This window comes from Palaemon carinicauda, chromosome 6 (assembly GCF_036898095.1).
Source record: "Palaemon carinicauda isolate YSFRI2023 chromosome 6, ASM3689809v2, whole genome shotgun sequence".
Classification (NCBI taxonomy): domain Eukaryota; kingdom Metazoa; phylum Arthropoda; class Malacostraca; order Decapoda; family Palaemonidae; genus Palaemon; species Palaemon carinicauda.
In genome coordinates, this window is record NC_090730.1 from 93,872,774 (window position 1) to 93,881,238 (window position 8,465).

The window sequence follows — 8,465 nt, forward strand, 5'->3', positions numbered from 1 at the left end:
AACCAGGAATTACATCAATAAATAAACAATACTTTATCCGCCTGACGGATCACGCATGACCAATCTAACCTCTCTCTGTTTATTTTTATGTTTACTCAGCAATTTGTCAACAAAATTATCACAACACTTTACTTATACATTTTCCCGAGAAAATCACCCATCTTCCCGCCCCTCTCTTATAACTCCAAGTATAAGGTATGCACATCTACACATTCTCTGACACTGCCTTTCCTCAAGGCTGAACTTTAAACCCGTAGCCACTTTCCCTTCAAGAACCGCCCCGATCCCAGCAACCAGGAATCATATAGATACATCAATAATACACATCTGCCCAACGGATCACACCTGAACTATTTAACCTCTCTCTGTTTGTTTTTAGGTTCACTCAGCAGTATGTCATACGTATTGCTACACTCAGCGTAATTGTCACACTTTTCTTATACATTAAGCACCAACATAAGAACACATTGTCATCATCAAGTATATTTAGAGCACGTCAAAAGAAGAAATGATGTCTGTTCAAACAACAACAACTAAAGGAAAAAAAGAATTCCTACTCATCAACTAGAGGAATGTCGAGTATGCAGGGATAAGGAGGCACACTCTGATTGACACTTTTGAAAACTACCTCTTCATGAGCCACATTAATAATGCTTTGTATCACTACTGTGTTAGATTTAACCATCTTTACTCGGTACGGACCCAAATATACTATCTCTAGTTTGTGTTTCCTAAGTTGTATTCGTTTCAAATACACACAATCTCTAACAAATACTTTTACCAGTGCAGTTTTGAACTGACCATCATACTTTGAGCTGTGATTTTCAATAGCTCTTTCCAAAAACCTTTCAGTGGTGTTCATTATTCTCCTTAAAAGATTTATTAAATAGACATGGCATTGCTCAGTTGAATTATTTGGCAATGGTTGCGAATTGATGAGGACCGTATATGGTAAGACAGGACCCTGTCCATACACTAAAAAGAAAGACGTGTCCCTGAGCGAGGCATTATATGCAATGTTCAAAGCTAGCTCAACTGTAGGAAGCATGGCGTGCAATTCCACTAAGCCATTAGCTGAAGGCCTATATGCGGTCCTGTAAAGTGTTCAATTTTCATCAAGCCCGTGACCAATTTCACCACGTTATTCATAAACTCGAGACCATTATTACTTATCAAAATTTTCAGGCAACCAATCCTAGTTATGAAAGAGCACAGCACCTGGGTTAATGAATTTGCTGATTTATCCAACATTGCGTATGCATGAGTGTAACAATTAATGCATCCACAAATACACATATAGACTTATGTTGAGTTATACCAGTAGGAAATGGTCCTACCACATCCCTGTGCATCCTATAAAATTTATTAGGAATCATAGGCCACTTTTTGGCTTCAGGTACAGTGTTTTTATGTTCTTTAAAACAGTTACAACCATGACAATATTTCATATAATTTTCTATAGATTTTTTCATTCCTAACCTAAAGAAGTATTGTCATGCTCTCCTCAGTGTTCTATTAATCCCTAAATACCCTGCGTATAGACTTACATGTACAATGTGGGTTGCTGAATTAATTAAAGAGGGAGGAAAAACTTCTGTGTGCCCAAAATTCCCCTCCCCTCTTCTCGTAAGCACAATATACAATATAATTTTTTATGAAAAAATTCTCATGAGGCACATTCAGAAATGGTAGATATCTCTCTGATTCCCCCTTAATCCCTGCTCGCACTCTTTCCATCCATTCCTCTTTTCTTCATCCATCTCGGACTTCCTTTATGTCCCAACCTCCCAAGTCAATCACACCTGCATCATCAGGGCACTCAGTCTGGGCCTCCCTGGTCATGTCCTCGGCCACCCACATGCATTCACGTTCACTATCTCCCTCTCTCTTGCTCACACCATCCTATCTCTCTCTCTCTCTCTCTCTCTCTCTCTCTCTCTCTCTCTCTCTCTCTCTCTCTCTCTCTCGCTGATCTCATTTTCTGATTGCTCCTTGCATGAATTCACATCCAGTTTTCTATTTTGATGGGGGCCTTCATTATTTTGGTTTCGTTCTTCGTTCCTCTTTTACGCCCTGGTTGTTACTCCTATTACTGCAACTCTAGAGAGAGCATCAGCTACCTTGTTAGCTTTACCTTCTATGTGGTCAAACCCCTTTATAGTTAACTCTAGCAATCTTTCAAGCCATCTCGCTTGTCTACACGTCAAGTCTCTTTTGTAAAATAAATCAAGTAAGGGGCGAGGATCACTTTGCAACTCAATCGGCTGACCTTATAAAAAAACCAAGGCCCCTCTAAAACCTAAAGAATAGCCAATGCCTCTCAATCGAATGTACTATAATAATTTTAAGCCCCATTTAATGGCCTGGTAGCAAAACAAGTGGGTCGCTCCCTATCTTTATCATCTCATTGAGAAATTACACCACCAATAGCTACACTACTCGCATCTGTTGTCACTAAAAATGGGCGATCACATCTAGGATATACGAGTAAGTCATTGCTAGTTATTTCAGCTTTCGAATGGTTAAAGGTCCTTTCTTCTTCTACTCCCTAATTTATTACTTTTTGTTTCTTTAAAGCATCTAAAGGTCTTGCAATCTCTCCAAAACCTCTTATGAATTTAGGTAATACCTGGCGAGCCCAAGGAAACCAGTTACTTCATTAAAGGCACGTGGCCTTGGGAAATCTCCAATAGCTTCTACTTTACTGGGGCAGGGTTGGATACCTTCTGGGGTTAATATATGACCTAAAAATTCGACCTGTTTACAGAAAAATTTGTACTTTGACAAATTTACTTTTCATACCATTTTGTTGCAATGCTTCTAAAACCTTACAAATATTATTATTATTTTCTTTGGCCGTTTTCCCTGTAATTATGATATCGTCTGGATAAACAAGAATATCATGGCTAATTTAGGGAGACAAAACCGTCATCATTACTCTAGAAAAATGACTTGGAGCTTTTTTGTCACCGAAAGAAAGAAAATTAAACTGAAATAGTTGATCGTTGGCTATAAATACCATTTTACATTTACTGCCTTCCTGAATGGATATTCAATAGTATCCAGATTTTAAATTGATAGTTGTAAAATATTTACTATCCCATACCGTCCCAAGTAATTCTTTGATCGAGGGCAAGGGAAATATATTATCCTTAGAGACTGCTTTCAATTTCCTATAATCAACACACAATGTTACTGAGCCATCCTTTTACCTAAAAGCTATAATTGGAGAATCCCAGGGTGATTCGCTCTCCTCGATAATCTCTTGTTCACTTAATTTACTAATTTACCTTTCTATCTCTCCCTGGAAATGAATGAGTAGCTTATAAGGCCTTGACCTGATCGGCTCTGCCTGCTCAGTTTCAATGCTAAAGGGAAATCGATCAGTCCCCCCGGGTGGCTTGTCTCCAAATGCAATTACATCGGAATAATTGTTAACAATGTTACTAACTACAGGTTGGTATTCTGGTGGACACAGTTTTCGCTCTTGTATAATCAAGTTCGGAGTGCATTCGTCTATGCGGGCTGAAGCTATGGCTCTCAATTATTAGCAATTTCACATAACTCCAACTCACACACAGAATCACTTCTTAACACAACTCTTTTATTTGGCAAATTAATTATCGTTATGTCTGCTCTGTTCTCTTTTATTTCTGACAAGCCTTGAAGACTCTGTGTGCCCATTGGTCATGGGGTATAACTACGACCTTGGTTCCCTACGGGAGAGGCTGACACGGGGTCACTGATATGCTCATAAATGTCTGGGGAGGCAATATTTCTCCTCTTTCAGGTACAGCTGTTACCTTATCTAATTGTCTCTCTTTTCCGCAAAAGCACTTACTCTCTCATGACTTTCCATCGGCAAAATACACCCTCCTGCTTTTACTGTTATTCTATCGCTTTCCCCACAAATGTATATTTGATTACTCGTCATAAAATCCCAATAAAGTATAGCCTCAATTCCTGGAGTTCCCAAGGTGGGCAAGACAAAAAAATCATGTGTAAACTTCACAGATCCCACCTTAGAGTTGACGATCGTTGTATGTCTTGCCTGCAGTTTATTTCCTCCTGGCGTGTCAAGCACGGTGGATGCCACTGACTGCAGTGGGTTTGATAAAATGCCTTAATGTGTTAATCAGCACTCGAAAGGACTTAATGGTAGGTCAATCCTGACTGCTAACATTGCGAGCCACCCATTAGGATATGTGGGGCACGAGCCAACGACCTCACTTGCAATACCGCTGCCCCCTGCTCCAGTCCCTAGTGCTGGGGGGGTGAAGTGGGTAGTACTGATGGGGCCACCACTGCCCGCTTGACTGCTTATACTGTTATGCGGGGGGAGGGGGGTCATCTTCCTCCCTCGTTTTCCCCTTCCTCTATTTCCTTTTCTTCAGATGTTGGGCGGGGGGTGGTGTGCCTGTGCAACAGCCTGCACGCCCTCGGCAATTTTTCCAGGTTAATCTCGAGATATATAACCGTAGGCCTGACAAGTGTAACATCCTTGGGTGGGGCAAGATTCTTCTCAGCCACTGACTACGTTCTCCTCTCTCCCGGTTTGGGGATTTTTGAGGGCCTCTCATGCCTGCCACCTTTTCCGGCATCGGGGCAGTTATTCTCCGTCATTTTTTCTTCTGGCAAACTATCTAGAATGTTTTGTATGGCCATCACTACATCCGCTAACGAGTGATTGCCATCGAACAAATAACCACAAAAATACGGGTTTAATAATCTGCGAAAATGCTTACGGTCAATTGGTTACTTACAGGCCAACAGGAATGTTGGCTACCATACAAGAACGAACGAATGGGCAATTGCTTTTTTTATCTCCTTCTGGGAGATTGGCACTCAGTGTAACAAACGAATCACAATCTCGAAAAATTCGAGTTGCAAAACTGAGAACAATATCACCCCCGAGAATTTTTGATTTGTCATTTTCTTCCATATCCCCTTTTCTTGCATTGGGTAAGGCGTATTTCTCAATTAGACATCGTTATATTTCAGTATAACTTCTTAAACTGTGGCCAACACATTACCTCCATTGCAGGAGCATCTTTCAGCAACCTAATTACTTGAATTGCTTTCTCTCTTTCTAACCACCCATATATGGCTACTTCAAAGTTTCTCAAAAACACTTCCATTAATTGAACCCCTTCACTAGGCCATTGATCATCAAAAGGCCCAACAATTACCTGGAGGTCTGGCAATTTTCGAACTACAATGTTTTGCGTATCTTCAGTCTGGTGTGCATGTGTGTTTTCACTTGTGTGCGTTTGAACTACATTTATATATGTCAGATATGCTGTGGTTGCACGCCGCTCCTCTTCTTGTTCAACTAAGAATCTGTTCATTAACTTGGCTAGGTTATCTAACCTATTTTCTGAATCCTGCGTTCGTTGTTCTAATCTATATTCTTCATCGACATCACTATAACCAAATGCTCCTGTTTTCATCTCTCCCACCAGCAGTGGCTGCTAGGTTAGTACTCGTGTATCTAGGCATCTTGAACTTTTATTTTACCGGCTTAAAGAACCACTTCGCTCATAGCATACACATACAGATATATTTTTACACCAAATATGTCAAATGTCAACAGATAATGAGACACCGGAACATGGTTTTTTTCACTTTATTATAAAAATTTTTGTGAGTACACTTTACACGGCTCGATACTCTCAGACGAGTACCTAAATGTCCCAATGATCGCTCGGGAGGCACTGCTTACCCCTCGACAAGTAAATGGAATGTTACTCTGTCAATATATAGAATTGTTAGATTTTGTGAAATTCTCCACCGTGATGGAAATATACTGTCACCAATAGGGTTTCAACACGTTAAATATGAGACTTGGCACATGTCACCTATAACAGGGTTCAGTGATCGTGCCCTACAATTTATAACAGTCATAGTACTGTACCAACTGTGTGTCACACGATCGTACATAGTAACGACATTTCATTTTTTTTTTGTATGTATTATGCTTGCATCTTCACTCTCCCCTCGCACTGATAAGAACCTGAAATAACATGTCTGTTTTTCTCACCGTAAACTGTTAAGCTGTGAGCTTTTCGATTGAACATGAAATTGCCTGTTATGTTTTGTTTGCCCTTTTTGCATGGAGTTTATCTATATATAAACGAGTGTTCTGTAATAAAGTTTACTTAGTTGCTTTCATTCTGCCTTTGAGTCACAACCTATTCTTGGCCCGTTACATTGGTGACCCCGGAAGTCGACTCCCTCCTTCCGACTTCCACTCCCCCCCTCGCCTCTTCGACATTGGTACTATGGCGGACTCCACGGAAGTTAGCTCTGCCCCATTGAAACTTTCGTCGTTTGCCAGCGGAGAGGCGTTTGCTTGGTTTCAGCGTGCAAAAGTCCAGTTTCGCATCAAGGGCGTGACTCACTCAACCACCAAAGTTGATTATGTTCTAGCGGCGATACCTGAGGACACCTTCCCTGAAATATCCAACTGGTCTTATTAACAAGGAGTCACCCCAATAGTGTATGACGCCCTCAAAACATACCTTCTGTAGCAGTACTTGCCGTCGCCAGCCGGCCGTATAGCAAAGCTTTTTCAGCTCTCTCAACAACCGTTGGGGGACCAGAGGGCTTCGCTCGCCTTCAGGGAAATGACCAGTATCGCTTGCCTGCAACCTGCCACAGACGGCTCACCTCGTGAGGTGAACCTACTTTGTGCCCTTTGGTACGGCGTATACCCGAACCTGTACGTGCAGCCATACCCGATGTCGATAGTTTACCCATAAAGGACTTGATGACCAAAGCCGACGCCTTTATGGACAGCCACTTCATGACCTTAAAGACCTCCTGACAAAGAGGACGCCTATTTAACGTCAACCAAAGCTGACATGAATGCCGTAGGAAATACATGCCTATCCTGTGACGTGCCGAAGCGGCGACAAAGCCACCCACCACCCACCACTCGCTCGCGCCCCAACCAACGACTTCTATAGCCACTTACTGCCTCCCATCGACCGCAGTTTTGCTAATACCACGACAGATTCGGGGCAACCGCGAAGAAATGTGCGAAGAATTATCAGTGGCCAAAAAACGTGTAAGTAGGCCATCGCTCGTGGCAGTGGCCTCCTGTGTTTCTAATCATTTCTATTTACATGATACAGGAACAACGGGCGTGTGATTTTTGGTAGACACGGGTGCTTGTCATTCTCTTTTGCCAAGGGAACTCTTCAGGACACGACGTAGTCTGTCTACATCTGCGGACGTCCGCCTGGTAGCTGCCAACGGATCTGCGATACCCACCTACGGTTACGAGAACCTCACATTATCGTTTGGAAATGGTAAATTTAATTGGAAGTTTCTCGTTGCTGACGTCACATTGCCAATCCTCAGTGCGGATTTCCTCTCTCATTTCCACCTTCTGGTCGATGTCGCCCACAGACGATTAGTCAACGCAGACTCGTACTTGTCGACACCTCTTCAACCCGCCCCCTCCAACCTCGCTCTCCACATCAGAGCACCCGCGGATGCTTACGCCCACCTCCTCACGTCATACCTGGAAGTTTTCCGTCCAGAACTTCGCCAAACGCCCATGGCTTCTGCCAAGCACGGTATTTATCACCATATCAAGACAACCCAACCCCCAATCTACGCAAAATTCAGACGTCTGGGACTGGAACGATTGGCAGCCGGCAAAGAGACGTTCACCGAAATGGAGGAAATGGGCTTTTGCCAAAAGGCCTCCAGCCCATGGTCGTCACCCTTACACATTGTTCTGAAGGAAGATGGCTCCCTCTCTCCGTGCGGGGACTACAGGCGCCCGAACATGCAAACATAACCGGATCACTACCTGCAAAAAGCGAAGGTTTTCTCCACGCTCGACCTCCTGAAGGGGTATTATCAGGTGCCTATGAACTCAGAAGACATCCCCAAGACCGCCATCACCACTCCGTTTGGTACATACAACTTCAATTACTCCTGTTTTGGCCTTCGTAATGCTGGGGCCACGTTTCAACGTCTCATGGATGGCATCTTAGGGGACCTCCCCTTCTGTATATGTTATGTGGACGACATACTTGTGTTCTCTTCCTCAAAAGAGGAACACCTCTGTCACCTGCGCATTGTGCTCGACCGCCTGCAACAAAACGGCCTTGTAGTCCGGTACGACAAATGTATCTTTGGCGCCAATGAAGTGTCGTTTTTAGGGCACCCCATCACTCCTGAAGTAGTCCATCCCCTCCCTGAGAAGATAGCAGCCGTTCAGAACTTTCCCACGCCATCGACCGTCAAAGCTCTCAGGAATTCTTGGGCATGATCAACTATTATCACTGTTTTCTACCAGACATTGCCACCACTCTCACTCCCCTCTATGCCTCCCTCAAGGGTAAGCCAAAGGACCTGAAATGTGGTCCCCTTCAAGAAGCAGCCTTCTGCAATGCAAAGAAGGACCTATCAACTGCTGCGGCTATCACTTTTTCTATTCCACATGCCCC